Source organism: Heliangelus exortis, chromosome 6, assembly GCF_036169615.1.
Source record: "Heliangelus exortis chromosome 6, bHelExo1.hap1, whole genome shotgun sequence".
In the NCBI taxonomy this organism is placed as follows: Eukaryota; Metazoa; Chordata; class Aves; order Apodiformes; family Trochilidae; genus Heliangelus; species Heliangelus exortis.
This window is the reverse complement of record NC_092427.1, coordinates 55,786-73,417: the sequence shown is the minus strand read 5'-3', so window position 1 is coordinate 73,417 and position 17,632 is coordinate 55,786. Positions and strand designations below refer to the sequence as shown.

General features: G+C 48.1%; 2 long non-coding RNA genes across 2 annotated transcripts; both read left to right on the top strand.

Annotated features, from left to right (window-relative positions):
* Positions 1-382: 382 nt before the first annotated feature.
* On the top strand, positions 383-8,250 carry LOC139797243 (uncharacterized). The gene is made up of 2 exons (XR_011726362.1): positions 383-1,196; positions 7,583-8,250. It is a non-coding gene; the product is annotated as an uncharacterized lncRNA (long non-coding RNA).
* Positions 8,251-9,199: 949 nt separating this feature from the next.
* LOC139797318 (uncharacterized) lies at positions 9,200-16,341 on the top strand. Its single transcript, XR_011726415.1, has 2 exons — positions 9,200-10,884; positions 14,420-16,341. It is a non-coding gene; the product is annotated as an uncharacterized lncRNA (long non-coding RNA).
* Positions 16,342-17,632: the final 1,291 nt, after the last annotated feature.

Genomic DNA, 17,632 nt, shown 5'->3' with positions numbered 1-17,632 from the left:
GGGGTGAGTACTTAAAAATGAGGCTTTGGGTTCTTTTTGGCGAAAGAGGAGGCCTGCAGCTCAGATAGGTCAAATGAAGGTAACCGCTTCATCTCTTAGAGTCTATCAACTTCATGCAGTTAGATGGGAAAAAAAAACATCAGGTAGCCTGGCCTTAAGACATTTGATAGCATTTGACTAAAGTACATGTAAGAGCACACCTTCCAAAAGCATGCAGATATAATTTTTAAGTTGTTGAAACGAGTTGTTTTCACCAGTTTTCTTTTGCTATAATAATGGCTTTTGCTAAAATAATTGCTATGATAAAATAATTGTTTTTATGTTTAAAAACCATAATTTCTGTTTAAGGAGGTTTTCCTGAGACTATAAACAAAAAAACCCAGGCGTATTGCACCGGCTTAGGAAAGAAACTGTAGTATCTTTTCCCCCAAAATCCTCAGCCATAGTCCCTGCTCTTGCTTCAGCTGATTTTCTGCAGTTTTAACTTGGAAATCACAGGCACATCTTGCTTGAGTTTCACTAACGTTATGCAACTTGGTATCAGGTAAAGCGGGGTGCCCCGTTTTCCTGCAGAGGATGAGAGGGTGAGGAGTTTCCCAGCTCTGCTGGCTGTGCAGCAGCAGCCACTGCTCGGGCTGGGTGCTCAGCTGAGGCAGCAGCCCCAGGAGAGGGACCTCAGGAGGGATTTGATGTGAAATGGTTTACAGTCAGTTTTTCTGTGACTGTGTAAGAAATGTACACACGAGACATAAAAACGTCACCGACTTCAATGAAGTAACTTCTAAAAATAACAGAGTTGTACAGTCACACATAAATAAATGTGTTCTCTTAGGTCATAAAATATGAAATAATATCACTTGGCCTTAAACCACAGCTTGTTCAAGGAGGATACATGAGTTTTAAACTGGGATAATTGTTCACTGCACTGGATGATTGCTGCTTTGGCCTTTCCATGTCCCAGTGAAAGGTGTTTGCTCTCCCTGCTGCTCACCCGTGGCCGTTCTGTCCCCCCTGTCCTGATGTCCCCTCAGGTCCCCATGGCTCCCACGGGTGTTCTCATGGACCAACCACAGCGCTGCTGCTCATGGCGCTCAGTACAAAATGGCTGCTGAGAGAGGCTGAGGCTCTGCTGCTCCTGGGTTCCTCCCCACACAGGAACATCACGGCCCAGGACAGGTCGCCTGCTCCCTGCCCAGGTAGGAGCTGCTTGGCTGCGCTGAGCCTGGTGTGAGCTGTCCCTGAGAGCCTGGGCTTGGGCTGCCTCAGCTGCTCTCCTACCCTGTCTTGTCCTGTCCATTCCTTTCCTTTCCTGTTTATTCCGTTCTTTTCCATTCTTTTCCATTCTTTTCCATTCTTTTCCATTCTTTTCCATTCTTTTCCATTCTTTTCCATTCTTTTCCATTCTTTTCCATTCTTTTCCATTCTTTTCCATTCTTTTCCATTCTTTTCCATTCTTTTCCATTCTTTCCCTTTCCCTTTCCCTTTCCCTCTCCCTTTCCCTTTCCCTTTCCCTTTCCCTTTCCCTTTCCCTTTTCCTTTTCCTTCCTGCCCATTCCTGTCCGGTCCATTCCTTCCCTGTCCATTCCATTCCGGCCCATTCCTGTGTATTCCTGTCCATTCTCTCCCTTTCCTGTCCATTCTCTCCCTTTCCTGTCCATTCTCTCCCTTTCCTGTCCATTCTCTCCCTTTCCTGTCCATTCTCTCCCTTTCCTGTCCATTCTCTCCCTTTCCTGTCCATTCTCTCCCTTTCCTGTCCATTCTCTCCCTTTCCTGTCCATTCTCTCCCTTTCCTGTCCATCCTCTCCCTTTCCTGTCCATCCCTTTCCTGTCCATCCCTTTCCTGTCCATCCCTTTCCTGTCCATCCCTTCCCTGTCCATCCCTTCCCTGTCCATCCCTTCCCTGTCCATCCCTTCCCTGTCCATCCCTTCCCTGTCCATCCCTTCCCTGTCCATCCCTTCCCTGTCCATTCCATTGATTTCCTGTTCGTTCCATTCCTGACCATTTATACCCATTTTTTCCCTCTCCATTTTTTCCCTCTCCATTTTTTCCCTCTCCATTTTTTCCCTCTCCATTACTTCCCTGTACATTTTTTCCCTCTCCATTACTTCCCTCTCCATTACTTCCCTCTCCATTACTTCCCTCTCCATTACTTCCCTCTCCATTACTTCCCTCTCTATTCCTGCCCTGTCCATTCCTTCCCTGTCCACTCCAGTCCTGTCCACTCCAGTCCTGTCCACTCCAGTCCTGTCCACTCCAGTCCTGTCCACTCCAGTCCTGTCCATTCCTGTCCTGTCCATTCCATTCTTTTCCTTTCCATTCTATTCTTCTCCTGTCCATTCCTTTTCACTCCTGTCCATTCCTTCTCATTTTTTCCCTTTCCATTCGTGCCCTGTCAATTTCTGTCCTGTCTGTTCCATTCCATTCCTGTCCATTCCTTTCCATCCCATTCCTTTCCTGTCCTGTCCATTCCTGACCTCTCCATTCCTACCCTGTCCATTCCAGCCCATTCCTGTGTATTCCTGTCAATTCCATTCCTGTCCATTCTGTTCCTTCCCTGTCCACTCCTTCCCTGTCCACTCCTTCCCTGTCCACTCCTGCCCTGTCCACTCCTGCCCTGTCCACTCCTTCCCTGTCCACTCCTTCCCTGTCCACTCCTGCCCTGTCCATTCATTTCCATTCCTGCCCTTTCCATTCCTCTCCATTCCTTTTTATTCTTTTCCCTTCCTGTCTATTTCTCTCTTTTCCATTCCTGTCCATGTTTTCCCTGTCCATGTTTTCCCTGTCCATGTTTTCCCTGTCCATGTTTTCCCTGTCCATGTTTTCCCTGTCCATGTTTTCCCTGTCCATGTTTTCCCTGTCCATTGCATTCTTTTCCTGTCCATTGCATTCTTTTCCTGTCCATTGCATTCTTTTCCTGTCCATTGCATTCTTTTCCTGTCCATTGCATTCTTTTCCTGTCCATTGCATTCTTTTCCTGTCCATTGCATTCTTTTCCTGTCCATTGCATTCTTTTCCTGTCCATTGCATTCTTTTCCTGTCCATTGCATTCTTTTCCTGTCCATTCCTTTTCACTCCTGTCCATTCCTTTTCACTCCTGTCCATTCCTTTTCACTCCTGTCCATTCCTTTTCACTCCTGTCCATTCCTTTTCACTCCTGTCCATTCCTTCTCATTTTTTCCCTTTCCATTCATGCCCTGTCAATTTCTGTCCTGTCCGTTCCATTCCATTCCTGTCCATTCCACTCCATTCCTTTCCTGTCCTGTCCATTCCTGACCTCTCCATTCCTACCCTGTCCATTCCGGCCCATTCCTGTGTATTCCTGTCAATTCTATTCCTGTCCATTCTGTTTCTTCCCTGTCCATCCGTTCCCTGTCCATTCCTGTCCTCTCCATTCCATTCTTTTCCTGTCCATGCCATTCTCTTCCTGTCCATTCCATTCTTTTCCTGTCCATTCCTTTCCTTTCCACTCCTGTCCATTGCTTCTCATTTTTTCCCTTTCCATTCGTGCCCTGTCAATTTCTGTCCTGTCCATTCCATTCCATTCCATTCCATTCCATTCCATTCCTGTCCTGTCCTGTCCTGTCCTGTCCTGTCCTGTCCTGTCCTGTCCTGTCCTGTCCTGTCCTGTCCTGTCCTGTCCTGTCAATTCCTGTCCTGTCAATTCCTGACCTCTCCATTCCTACCCTGTCCATTCTGGCCCATTCCTGTGTATTCCTGTCAATTCCATTCCTGTCCATTCTGTTCCTTCCCTGTCCATTCCTTCCCTGTCCACTCCTGCCCTGTCCACTCCTGCCCTGTCCATTCATTTCCATTCCTGCCCTTTCCATTCCTCTCCATTCCTTTTTATTCTTTTCCCTTCCTGTCTATTTCTCTCTTTTCCATTCCTGTTCATGTTTTCCCTGTCCATGTTTTCCCTGTCCATGTTTTCCCTGTCCATGTTTTCCCTGTCCATTCCTGTCCATTCCACTCCATTCCTTTCCTGTCCTGTCCATTCCTGACCTCTCCATTCCTACCCTGTCCATTCCGGCCCATTCCTGTGTATTCCTGTCAATTCTATTCCTGTCCATTCTGTTCCTTCCCTGTCCATCCGTTCCCTGTCCATTCCTGTCCTCTCCATTCCATTCTTTTCCTGTCCATGCCATTCTCTTCCTGTCCATTCCATTCTTTTCCTGTCCATTCCTTTCCTTTCCACTCCTGTCCATTGCTTCTCATTTTTTCCCTTTCCATTCGTGCCCTGTCAATTTCTGTCCTGTCCATTCCATTCCATTCCATTCCATTCCAGTCCTGTCCTGTCCTGTCCTGTCCTGTCAATTCCTGACCTCTCCATTCCTACCCTGTCCATTCCGGCCCATTCCTGTGTATTCCTGTCAATTCCATTCCTGTCCATTCTGTTCCTTCCCTGTCCACTCCTTCCCTGTCCACTCCTTCCCTGTCCACTCCTTCCCTGTCCACTCCTTCCCTGTCCACTCCTGCCCTGTCCACTCCTGCCCTGTCCACTCCTGCCCTGTCCACTCCTGCCCTGTCCATTCATTTCCATTCCTGCCCTTTCCATTCCTCTCCATTCCTTTTCATTCTTTTCCCTTCCTATTTCTCTCTTTTCCATTCCTGTCCATGTTTTCCCTGTCCATGTTTTCCCTGTCCATGTTTTCCCTGTCCATGTTTTCCCTGTCCATGTTTTCCCTGTCCATTCCATTCTTTTCCTGTCCATTCCTTTTCACTCCTGTCCATTCCTTTTCACTCCTGTCCATTCCTTTTCACTCCTGTCCATTCCTTTTCACTCCTGTCCATTCCTTTTCACTCCTGTCCATTCCTTCTCATTTTTTCCCTTTCCATTCATGCCCTGTCAATTTCTGTCCTGTCCGTTCCATTCTTTTCCTGTCCATTCCGGCCCATTCCTGTGTATTCCTGTCAATTCCATTCCTGTCCATTCTGTTCCTTCCCTGTCCACTCCTTCCCTGTCCACTCCTTCCCTGTCCACTCCTTCCCTGTCCACTCCTTCCCTGTCCACTCCTGCCCTGTCCACTCCTGCCCTGTCCACTCCTGCCCTGTCCACTCCTGCCCTGTCCACTCCTGCCCTGTCCACTCCTGCCCTGTCCATTCATTTCCATTCCTGCCCTTTCCATTCCTCTCCATTCCTTTTCATTCTTTTCCCTTCCTATTTCTCTCTTTTCCATTCCTGTCCATGTTTTCCCTGTCCATGTTTTCCCTGTCCATGTTTTCCCTGTCCATGTTTTCCCTGTCCATGTTTTCCCTGTCCATGTTTTCCCTGTCCATGTTTTCCCTGTCCATTCCATTCTTTTCCTGTCCATTCCTTTTCACTCCTGTCCATTCCTTTTCACTCCTGTCCATTCCTTTTCACTCCTGTCCATTCCTTCTCATTTTTTCCCTTTCCATTCATGCCCTGTCAATTTCTGTCCTGTCCGTTCCATTCTTTTCCTGTCCATTCCATTCTTTTCCTGTCCATTCCATTCTTTTCCTGTCCATTCCTTTCTTTTCCTGTCCATTCCTTTCTTTTCCTGTCCATTCCTTTCTTTTCCTGTCCATTCCTTTCCTTTCCACTCCTGTCCATTGCTTCTCATTTTTTCCATTTCCATTCGTGCCCTGTCAATTCCTTCCCTGTCCATTCCATTCCTTCCCTGTCTATTCCATTCCTGTCCTGTCCTGTCCTGTCCTGTCCTGTCCTGTCCTGTCCTGTCCTGCCCTGCCCTGCCCTGCCCTGCCCTATCCATTCCTGACCTTTCCATTCCTACCCTGTCCATTCCGGCCCATTCCTGTGTATTCCTGTGAATTCCATTCCTGTCCATTCTGTTCCTTTCCTGCTCTGTCCATTCCTGCTCTGTCCATTCCTGCTCTGTCCATTCCTGCTCTGTCCATTCCTGCTCTGTCCATTCCTGCCCTGTTCCTAACCCTAACCCTAACCCTAACCCTAACCCTGTCCATTCCTTCCCTGTCCATTCCTTCCCTGTCCATTCCTTCCCTGTCCATTCCTTCCCTGTCCATTCCTTCCCTGTCCATTCCTTCCCTGTCCATTCCTTCCCTGTCCATTCCTTCCCTGTCCATTCCTTCCCTGTCCATTCCTGCTCTGTCCATTCCTGCCCTGTCCATTCCTGCCCTGTCCATTCCTGCCCTGTCCATTCCTGCCCTGTCCATTCCTGCCCTGTCCATTCCTTCCCTGTCCATTCCTTCCCTGTCCATTCCTTCCCTGTCCATTCCTTCCCTGTCCATTCCTGCTCTGTCCATTCCTGCCCTGTCCATTCCTGCCCTGTCCATTCCTGCCCTGTCCATTCCTGCCCTGTCCATTCCTGCCCTGTCCATTCCTTCCCTGTCCATTCCTTCCCTGTCCATTCCTTCCCTGTCCATTCCTTCCCTGTCCATTCCTGCCCTCTCATTCCTGCCCTCTCATTCCTGTCCTCTCATTCCTGCCCTCTCATTCCTGCCCTCTCATTCCTGCCCTCTCATTCCTGCCCTCTCCATTCCATTCCTGCCCTCTCCATTCCATTCCTGCCCTCTCCATTCCATTCCTGCCCTCTCCATTCCATTCCTGTCCATTCCTGCCCATCCATACCCATTTTTGTCCTGTCCATTTTTGCCCTGTCCTTTCCTGCCCTGTCCCTTACGTTCCTTTCCTGCCCATTTTTTCCCTGCCCATTTTTTCCCTGCCCATTTTTTCCCTGCCCATTTTTTCCCTGCCCATTTTTTCCCTGCCCATTTTTTCCCTGCCCATTTTTTCCCTGCCCATTTTTTCCCTGCCCATTTTTTCCCTGCCCATTTTTTCCCTGTGCACTCCTGCCCTGTCCACTCCTGTCCATTCCATTTCTTTCCTGTCCATTCCATTTCTTTCCTGTCCATTCCATTTCTTTCCTGTCCATTCCATTTCTTTCCTGTCCATTCCATTTCTTTTCTGTCCATTCCATTTCTTTTCTGTCCATTCCATTTCTTTTCTGTCCATTTCATTTCTTTCCTGTCCATTCATTTCCATTCCTGCCCTTTCCATTCATTTCCATTCCTGCCCTTTCCATTCCTGTCTATTCCTTTGTATTCTTTTCCCTTCCTGTCTATTTCTGTCTTGTCCATTCCTGTCCATTTTTTCCCTGTCCATTTTTTCCCTGTCCATTTTTTCCCTGTCCATTCCTGTCCCGTCCATTCCTGTCCTGTCCATTCCTGTCCTGTCCATTCCATTCTTGTCCTGTCCATTCCATTCTTGTCCTGTCCATTCTTGTCCTGTCCATTCCTGTCCTGTCCATTCCATTCCTGTCCTGTCCATTCCATTCTTTTCCTGTCCATTTCTTTTCACTCCTGTCCATTCCTTTTCACTCCTGTCCATTCCTTTTCACTCCTGTCCATTCCTTCTCATTTTTTCCCTTTCCATTTGTGCCCTGTCAATTTCTGTCCTGTCCGTTCCATTCCATTCCTGTCCATTCCTTTCCATCCCATTCCTTTCCTGTCCTGTCCTGTCCATTCCTGACCTCTCCATTCCTACCCTGTCCATTCCAGCCCATTCCTGTGTATTCCTGTCAATTCCCTTCCCTTCCCCTCTCTTTTCCATTCCATTCCTGCCCTCTCCATTTCTTTCCTGTCCAGCTCTGGTCACAGAACAGTGCCTGTGGTCTGACATCTGAGGCTGCCTGAGTCTCTGCTCGAGTCTGAGAAGCCCTTGCAATAATTTCTCACTAAGTATTGTCAAATATCACACTCCTCTCCAATTAAATAAAAGTGCCTTTCAAGTTCTGAAAATTCTTTCAACTTTTTGACTTCTGAAAGTGGAGAGGAACTTGTGTGGTGTTTCTTCAGGTACCCCTTTAAAGTACTGAGAAAGACTGGGAAAGTCTGTACATAAGAAATAGATTCTGTGGCAAGTGGTGTTTGGTTTTCTGTTTGGTTGTTGTTTTGTTTCCTTTTTTGTTTTTGTTCTTGTTGTTGTTGTTTGGTTGGTTTTTTGGTTTTTTTTTGTCTCAGCCACAAGTTTGTGGCTTTTTAGCATCAGTGTTACGACACGAGTTAGACCACTGAGGTATCCAGTGCTGATTTTTTGAGGCTCCAGGTTTGAGAGATCAGCCAGTATCTGGTAAATGGTTCTGATGGGCTAAAAACTTGTATGTTTTGCAGTAGGAATTTTTCCTTCCGCAGCTTGCAGCTCTTGTTTCAGACGCTTTTGCAAGCATAAGAGCACAATACGTGCCATGTGATCAATTTTCATCAGGTTGTGGCTAAACTCCAGGGCTGGTAAAAATCGGTCAGTGCTTCTATGACTCCGTGTATCTTGTCCCAGTCCCTTATAATGGTGCATTTCAGGAGTGTAAGCAAGCTGGTAGCTGAGGTGCCTGTCATTTTTTTTCCGGTTCGTGGCTCATGATGCAGTATGTGGCTTTAAAAAAGCAGCATTAATTGGGAGACTGTCTCCCGACAATCTTTGATGTCACATTTGTACTGTTGTATCTTCTTAAGGAAGGCTTGGCTTTAAATTGTAAAGGGCCTTTTCACAGGAGGGGTTCTGCATTTTGTGCCAGTGAGACTGACTAAATGAGAAAGGGGAAATTAGTAATGAATTTGAGGTGCCCTCAGTAAAAATGCAGAGTTCAAAATTGCCTCTGCAGTCGTGTGATGAAATTCCCTTAAATAAACACCCCTTCACCCCCCCTCTACCCTTCTCTCCCTCCCTCCCCAGCCCCCATAGTTTTCCTAGGGTGGAGATTCGGCTGGTGTAGCTGTGGTTGCAGGAGGGGGGGGGTTAATTTCCATATGAGTAGGTGACCTTTTGAATGTCAAAGGCGCTGATAGCCCGGCTCTGCCTGTTGAACGCCCAAACGTTTTACCTGAATGGATTCTATTGGGATGAATTGTCTTCCTTTGTGCTCTTCAGACAGCCACTTGGGAGTCGATTGACAATGTGGCGACTGGTTTGTGGGGGGGGGGGGGGGGGAAGGGGGGGGGCAGGTGTACAGCAGACCAGTACGGAATCTCTCTCAGTTTTCCATTTTTTCCTTTTGTTCTCCTTGATTCCTTCGCAGCTCATCATAGCTTCTGCATCCTTCTTATCAGGGTCCTGGGTTTTAATAAGTTTAAAAGCACTGTCTCTTTTTATTAGGATTGTGCCTATGACTTCCCCCAGCCAATTTCCAGTGATTCCAGTCAGCAATCGAGAAAGGAGCCCTCAGGGGGGGGGGGGGGGGGGGGGGGGGGGGGGGGGGGGTTTCCCGGCCATACTTAGCAGCTGCTTGGGTTTGAATCAGCATTCCCTGCTTAGCCCTGGCCCTTCCAGCTACGAGGCTGGAACCTCTCATTGCTATACTGCAAGCTGAACGACAGCTCTTGAACCTGCCCCCACGTCTATTTCTGTCCTTCTTCAAGAAAAGAACAAAAGAATCAAGACATGGCAAATTAACACCACATTCCCTCTGCCACTCAGGGTAGTTTCTCAAGGTGAGAAACATACCAGCATACATAACTTCATCCCATTTCCCTTCTCGTCTTAAAAACAATATTGGCTTCTCTTATGAGGCAGGTGACAGAGCTTTAAGTTTGTATTTCAGGTTGTTAGATTTCTCATAAATAATTGAGTTGAAATGAAGAATGCTGGTTTTGGCAGAGAGATGGAGAGGTGAGTTCTAAAGTAGCGAGGAGTTTAAATGTGTTTGAGGAGACTTGCTCAGTAGTGTATTTCAAGTTCTACTTTTGAATGCTTTGTGGTCATTACTGGTGAGATTTTAATAGCTGTAAAGGTCCCTGACTTAGCACGGCACACTGGTTTGAGTGTCTCCGAGTGAGGATGGTGCTTCCCAGAATGTCGGCTGTTAAACAGCTTCAGAAGCCATCTTCACCCTTCCCCCCGTGTATTTGAGGATGCTGTTTGAAGAGTGGAATTCTGCGTGCTTACTGTTGGACGTCTGCAGCTTCCTTGAGCTTGGGCACCCGCTGGTTTTTCTGCCGTCTCTCTATACCAGATTCCTGGCCATGTGAAAGCCAAGCTGAGGGGCTGGGAGGGGATGTGGGTGCAAATTGGGAGGGGGTTTACAGTCAGTGTGTGCGCTGCGGACACCGCTGGCGACCGCAGCGGTCCCTGCCCTTGTGTGTGTGCATTCACACAGACAGACACAGACAGAGACACCGCCACCGGAGCCGAGCTCTCTTTTTAATCGCGGCCGTTCCCGGGTGCATAGCGCGGGGCTGCGGCTGCGGGCACAGCGCGGGCATTGGGGCTCTGCGCGGCTGCTGTGGCGCTTTGGGCGCTGGGGAATCGTCACTGCCGGGCGCCTGATGCCGCTTCCGGGGTGATGGCGGCGCTGGTGCCGCGCGGTTGCCTCTCGCCGGGTCCGGAGCCGCCGCCTCCGCTCCTGCCGCCTCTGCCGCCGCTGTGGGCGGAGGCGGCGGGCAGGGCGCGGAACTCCAGCCCGGCGGGAGGGCGCCGGCTGCGGTCGCTCCGCCGCGCCGCCCGCCTCAGGGAGCGAGCGACCCCCTCCCAGCCCAGAAGCGGCGGCGGGGGGGGGGAGCCGGCGGGGAGTTTGATCCCTGTCCTGTCACGGGCTGCGGCTCGCCGGTTTTGTGTGCTTTTGGCAGTAAATTTCTGGTGATGTGAAGGAATTGTGGAGCTGTCTTAAAATGCACTGAGGTGTCGCCCGGGGAGGCAAAAAGTCTTCTCACGGTTGCTAGAGATGAGGGGGGCACTGTGTAAAATGTGTGCTGAACTCTGTGCTGGTGCCTTTCGGCCCTGAAGTGTATTTCCACATGAAGCTTCTTCCCCCTGAACTGTTCGTCTTTTGCTACACAGGTGAGCTTGCCCCAGCTCTTCTTGCCACATCTGCTCCTGCCCCGTTGCCGTGCTGGCAGGTTAGGAGGGAACATGGCCTGCATCAAGCTCTCAAGTTAAAAGCAAGACAGGAGGTTTGGTGGGTTATCCTTTTTGTTCTTGTTCGCGTTCTTTTTCTGGTTTTCAACCAGGTGTTGAAGGCGTTCTGCCCTGCCCTGCCCTGCCCTGCCCTGCCCTGCCCTGCCCTGCCCTGCCCTGCCCTGCCCTGCCCTGCCCTGCCCTGCCCTGCCCTGCCCTGCCCTGCCCTGCCCTGCCCTGCCCTGCTCTGCCCTGCTCTGCCCTATCCATTCCTGTCCACTCATGTCCATCCCTGTCCATTCCATCCCATCCCTGTCCCTTCCTGCCCTGTCCCTTCCTGCCCTGTCCCTTCCTGCCCTGCCCATTCCTGTCCATTCCTGTGCCTTCCTTTCATGTCCATTCCATTCCTGCCCTTTCCCTTTCTTTTCCTGTCCCTATCTTTTCCTGTCCCTTTCTTTTCCTCTCCCTTCCTTTCCTCTCCCTTCCTTTCCTCTCCCTTCCTTTCCTCTCCCTTCCTTTCCTCTCCCTTCCTTTCCTCTCCCTTCCTTTCCTCTCCCTTCTTTCCTGTCCCTTCTTTCCTGTCCCTTCTTTCCTGCCCATTCCTTTCCTGCCCATTCCTTTCCTGCCCATTCCTTTCCTGCCCTTTCCATTCCTGCCCACTTCGTTCCTTTCCTCTCCATTCCTTTCCTCTCCATTCCTTTCCTCTCCATTCCTTTCCTCTCCATTTTTTCCCTGTCCATTCCTTTCCTGTCCATTCCTACCCCTATTTTCCCTGTCCACTCCTGCCCTGTCCACTCCTGCCCTGTCCATTCCTTTCTATTCCTGCCCTGTCCTTCCCTGCCCTATCCATTCCATTCTTGTCCATTCCTGCTCTGTCCATTCCTGCTCTCATTCCTTTCCTCTCCCTTCCTTTCCTGTCCATTCCTTCCCTGTCCATTCCTTCCCTGTCCATTCCTTCCCTGTCCATTCCTTCCCTGTCCATTCCTTCCCTGTCCATTCCTTCCCTGTCCATTCCTTCCCTGTCCATTCCTTCCCTGTCCATTCCTTCCCTGTCCATTCCTGCCCTGTCCCTTCCTGCCCTGTCCATTCCTGTCCATTCCATTTCTTTCCTTTCCCTTCATTTCCATTCCTGCCCTTTCCATTCTTTTCCATTCCTGCCCTGTCCATTCCTGTCAATTCCTTTGTATTCTTTTCCCTTCCTGTCTATTTCTGTCTTTTCCATTCCTGTCCATTTTTTCCCTGTCCATCCCTTCCCTGTCCATCCCTTCCCTGTCCATCCCTTCCCTGTCCATCCCTTCCCTGTCCATCCCTTCCCTGTCCATCCCTTCCCTGTCCATCCGTTTCCTGTCCATTCCATTCGTTTCCTGTCCATTCCATTCTTTTCCTGTCCATTCGTTTTCACTCCTGTCCATTCCTTCTAATTTTTTCCCTTTCCATTTGTGCCCTGTCAATTTCTGTCCTGTCCATTCCATTCCTTCCCTTCCCTGTCCAGTCCATTCCATTCCCTGTCCATTCCATTCCCTGTCCATTCCATTCCCTGTCCATTCCATTCCCTGTCCATTCCATTCCCTGTCCATTCCATTCCTATCCTGGCCTGGCCTGTCCATTCCTGGCCTCTCCATTCCTACCCTGTCCATTCCGGCCCATTCCTGTGTATTCCTGTCCATTCTGTTCCTTTCCTGTCCATTCTGTTCCTTTCTTGTCCATTCCTTCCCTGTCCATTCCTTCCCTGTCCATTCCTTCCCTGTCCGTTCCTTCCCTGTCCGTTCCTTCCCTGTCCGTTCCTTCCCTGTCCGTTCCTTCCCTGTCCATTCCATTCCTGTCCATTCCATTCCTGCCCTGTCCCTTCCTGCCCTGCCCATTCCTGTCCATTCCTGTGCCTTCCTTTCGTGTCCATTCCATTCCTGCCCATTCCTGCCCTTTCCCTTTCTTTTCCTGTCCCTTTCTTTTCCTGTCCCTTTCTTTTCCTGTCCCTTTCTTTTCCTGTCCCTTCCTTTCCTGTCCCTTCCTTTCCTGTCCCTTCCTTTCCTGTCCCTTCCTTTTGCTGTCCCTTCCTTTTCTGTCCCTTCCTTTCCTGCCCATTCCATTCCTGCCCATTCCATTCCTGCCCATTCCATTCCTGCCCATTCCATTTCTTCCCATTCCATTTCTTCCCATTCCATTTCTTCCCATTCCATTCCTGCCCATTCCATTCCTTTCCTCCTCATTCCTTTCCTCCTCATTCCTTTCCTCCTCATTCCTTTCCTGTCCATTCCTTCCCTATCCATTCCTGTCCTGTCCATTCATTTCCTGTCCATTCATTTCCTGTCCATTCATTTCCTGTCCATTTTTGTCCTCTCCATTCCAGTCCATTCCTTTCCAGTCCATTCCTTTCCAGTCCATTCCTTTCCAGTCCATTCCTTTCCAGTCCATTCCTTTCCAGTCCATTCCTTTCCAGTCCATTCCTTTCCTGTCCATTCCTTCTCATTTTTTCCCTGTCCATTTTTCCCTTTCCAGTCCTGCCCTGTCCATTCGTGCCTTGTCAATTTCTTTCCTGTCCATTCCTCTCCTGTCCATTCCATTCCTCTCCTGTCCATTCCATTCCTCTCCTGTCCATTTTTCCCTTTCCTGTCCATTTTTCCTTTCCTTTTTTTCCTTTTTTTCCTTTTTTTCCTTTTTTCCTTTTTTCCTTTTTTTTCCTTTTTTTCCTTTTTTTCCTTTTTTTCCTTTTTTTTCCTTTTTTTTCCTTTTTTTTTCCTTTTTTTTTCCTTTTTTTTTCCTTTTTTTTTCCTTTTTTTTTCCTTTTTTTTTCCTTTTTTTTTCCTTTTTTTTTTCCTTTTTTTTCCTTTTTTTTTTCCTTTTTTTTTTCCTTTTTTTTTCCTTTTTTTTTCCTTTTTTTTTCCTTTTTTTTCCTTTTTTTTTCCTTTTTTTTTCCTTTTTTTTCCTTTTTTTTCCTTTTTTTTTCCTTTTTTTTCCTTTTTTTTCCTGCCCTGTCCCTTCCTGCCCTGTCCCTTCCTGCCCTGTCCCTTCCTGCCCTGTCCCTTCCTGCCCTGTCCCTTCCTGCCCTGTCCCTTCCTTTCCTGTCCCTTCCTTTCCTGTCCCTTCCTTTCCTGTCCCTTCCTTTCCTGTCCCTTCCTTTCCTGTCCCTTCCTTTCCTGTCCCTTCCTTTCCTGTCCCTTCCTTTCCTGTCCCTTCCTTTCCCTTCTTTCCTGTCCGTTCCTGTCCTTTCCATTCCTGCCCTTTCCTTTCCTGCCCTTTCCATTTCTTCCCTGTCCATTCCTTTCTATTTTTTTTTCCATTCCTGTCCCTTCCTGCCCTACCCATTCCTGCCCTGTCCCTTCCTTTCCTGTCCATTCCTGCCCTATCTATTCCATTCCTGCCCTGTCCATTCCATTCCTGTCCATGCCTTTCCTGCCCATTCCTGCCCTGTCAATTTCTTTCCTGTCAATTTCTTTCCTGTCAATTTCTTTCCTGTCAATTTCTTTCCTGTCCATTCCAATCTTGTCCTGTCCTGTCCATTCCATTCCTGTCCATTCCATTCCTTCCCTGTCCATTCCTTTATGCCCTGCTTGCCTTCCAGAAACTAAAACTCTCCCTCTTTTTGTTTGTGCTTTCAGAAAAAGCGTTGTAAATACAAACATGAAAAAATTGAGACCATTAAGCCCACATCAGAGCCTCTGCATCCAGTAGCCAACGGGGAAATCAAAGGAAGGAAGCCGTTCACAAACCAGAGGGACTTCTCTAACATTGGGATGTTTATCACTCTTCCTACAAGGGTTCTCCATCTGAAGGAAGCTCTGAGACATCATCTCTGTCTGAGGAATCCTATTTTTGTGGCATTTCAGGATGTACGAGTCTGTGCAACGGACAGACCCAAAAGACAAAAACTGAGATGACGGCTCTAAAACGAAGAAGGTCGAAAGTTTCAGACCAAGGGAAGCTCATAAAAACTCTAATACAAACTAAGTCAGGGTCAATGCCAAGCCTGCATGACATAATCAAAGGAAACAAAGATATAACAGTGGGAACACTTGGTGTCACAGCAGTTTCTGGACACATCTGAAACTAGCTGAAGTTTTCTAACAGGAGAGTGTTTGTTCATTTGAGAACAGTCTGTGGTATTCTGGGGCAGGATAGTGGGAGACGAAGAGCTCAACTCATTGGGAAGTATTCAGAAATTTGGTTTCTGCCTTTTTTAAAAAGATGGGATTGTGTCAGTCTTGGCTATAAGCTGTAGCTTTACAAGGCTGATAATTTCCTATGAGAACACCTTGGGGAGGAGAGGGAGGGCAAGGTTCATTTTATAAAGGTTTTTTTTCCACAGTTCCTGGGGAGAGATTTTTTGAAACCCAGTTTGTTGGGTGGAATAGGGATAAAAGCCTAATCCTCTTCCTTTAGCTTTGTTCCTATTTCTTGCACCTTCCCATATTTATGTGCCTTTTGTCTATTTATAATGTCACTGGAAGAGGGGAGATACCAATTGTTTGTCATTTGATTTGTTTTGTAATTTCTCTAGCTTTTTTTGAAGATGCAACACTACAGTGCTGTAAAAGGACACGTGTTTGGCCTCCAGCTGGACTCAGTAATGTGGACTGGATACTGTAAAACACTAAGAGATGGACTCACGCGACTAGATTCAGGTTTTGCAAGCTTGGTAGAGGAAAATACCTCACGAGGGATGGTAATCACATTTATTTCCACCTCCCGTTACAACTCAGAACTGCAGTCTGATGTACCAAATGAATGACTTCCTCTGTCTAAAGGAGTCTTAGGCTGGTGAATGCAGTTGTAATTGAAATTGTCTGCTATAGATCTCTGAAGGAAGAAGCTGGTTCTGTACTGAGAGCTCAGGCAAAAGCTCAGCTGAAGAACAGGAGGGAGAGCTGTGCAGCTGGGCAGCTCTGCATCTGTGCAGTTTGCAAAGCCTTGAGCAGTCAGGCTGGTTCAAAGTGGCTGTTCCCATAACCTTTGCTTTTGTATTGGCTAACAAATGTGCAGTGTTGGGATGGTTGGTGTTTTCATAGCCAAGTGTTTTTCATTTTGACTGTGATTGTGTATTTGGATACTCGAGGATGTGTGATTGCTGGAATGCTGAGTGTGTATCTGAATGAGTGGAACAAAAGATGATTCCTTTTGACAGGTGTTACAGGTTCACATTTGAAGAAATAAGTTAATTTATTCAGCACTTTTTAGTGGTACCCTTTTAACAGACCTAATGCCTTTCCTGGGTATTGTATGTCATGTAACTTATTTAAAGCAATTTTTTTTTCTTTTTTTTTTTTCTTTTTGCCTCTTTCTTATTAGTTTATGTACTTTAAGGTGATGTACTTTTGGAGTTGATCTGCACAATTAGCCAGTCAGAGCACATGAACCAGACATGGTGAAAGTGAATTTAAGAAGGGTTTCAAACCTGAATGAGGAGAACACACACCACCTGAGTGACGCACCCAATGTTGTGGAACAAGAGTATGTAACTACAGAACTGTAGTGCCATTAGAAACTGTGAATTTCCAAATAAATCTGAACACTTTGTCTTTAATTTACTGGCATTTTTCCTTTTGAAAATGAAACCTGTGGCTTACATTCTTTGAGAAGGACTGCTCATCTTTTGATGTGTTTGTCCAATTAAAAAAAAAAGGGAGGGTGAGAGGAGGGAAGCTGAAGGCAGAGTGGTCCTTTGTGTGAAAGTTTAGGAATCGTGGCTATGAAAACTGCTAGAAAAATTTCCAGCCTGTTTTTCTTGACCTGGGGGGTCCTCAGAAGCAGTGCATGAAATTACCTGTTGGTATTGGCAGCCAGGTTACTTGAAGAATGTAAAAGTCCATGAAAAGAAAATGTTGAGTAATCATTTTATAATTACCAGAATTTTTAGCTTGAACCTCCTTGGGCAGCCTGGGCCAGGGCTTCCTCACAGTGAAAGTTTTTCCTTGTATTTATGTGGAACCTCCTGTGCTCCAGCTTGTACCCATTGCCCCTTGTCCTATCATGGGACATCACAGGGAAGATTCTGGCTCCATCCTGGCACTCTCCCTTTCCATATTTATAGATATTAATGAGCTCTCCCCTTATTCCTCTCTTCTCCAAGCTGCAGAGCCCCAGCTCCCTCAGCCTTTCCTCACCAGATGTTCCACTCCCTTCAGCATCTTTGGGACTCTTCTATTTAAGGACAGGGAATTGGTTGTAAGGGCCCAGAACTGGACACAGAATTCCAGATAGAGGGGCAGGAGAATCTCTCTGGACCTCCTGACCCCTTCTGATACACCCCAGATGCCATTGGCCTTTTTGGCCACATTATTGGCTCATGGTCATCCTTCCATCCACCAGCACCCCCAGGTCCCTTTCTCTGTCACCCCAACAGCTCAATCCCCACCCTGTACTGATACTTGGGGTTGTTCTTTTCCCGGGTGCAAAACTCTGCACTTGTGAAAAATGTCAGGCTGGGTGTTTTTGTGCCGGAGCAGTGGAGATGTGTGAGTAAAGCACATCCAGCAGTCACTGCTGCTGCCTCTCACCTTTTTCTGAGTGTGTTACAGCCCCCTTGCACTAATCTCATCCTGACCCTTCCAAAAACACCAGAGGTTGTGCTGCAGGGGCTGAGAATCTGGAGGAACCAAGGGAGATGATGATATTGCAAACCCAAAAGTGTTTGTCCACTGTGGGCGGAGGCGGCGGGCAGGGCGCGGAACTCCAGCCCGGCGGGAGGGCGCCGGCTGCGGTCGCTCCGCCGCGCCGCCCGCCTCAGGGAGCGAGCGACCCCCTCCCAGCCCAGAAGCGGCGGCGGGGGGGGGGAGCCGGCGGGGAGTTTGATCCCCGTCCTGTCACGGGCTGCG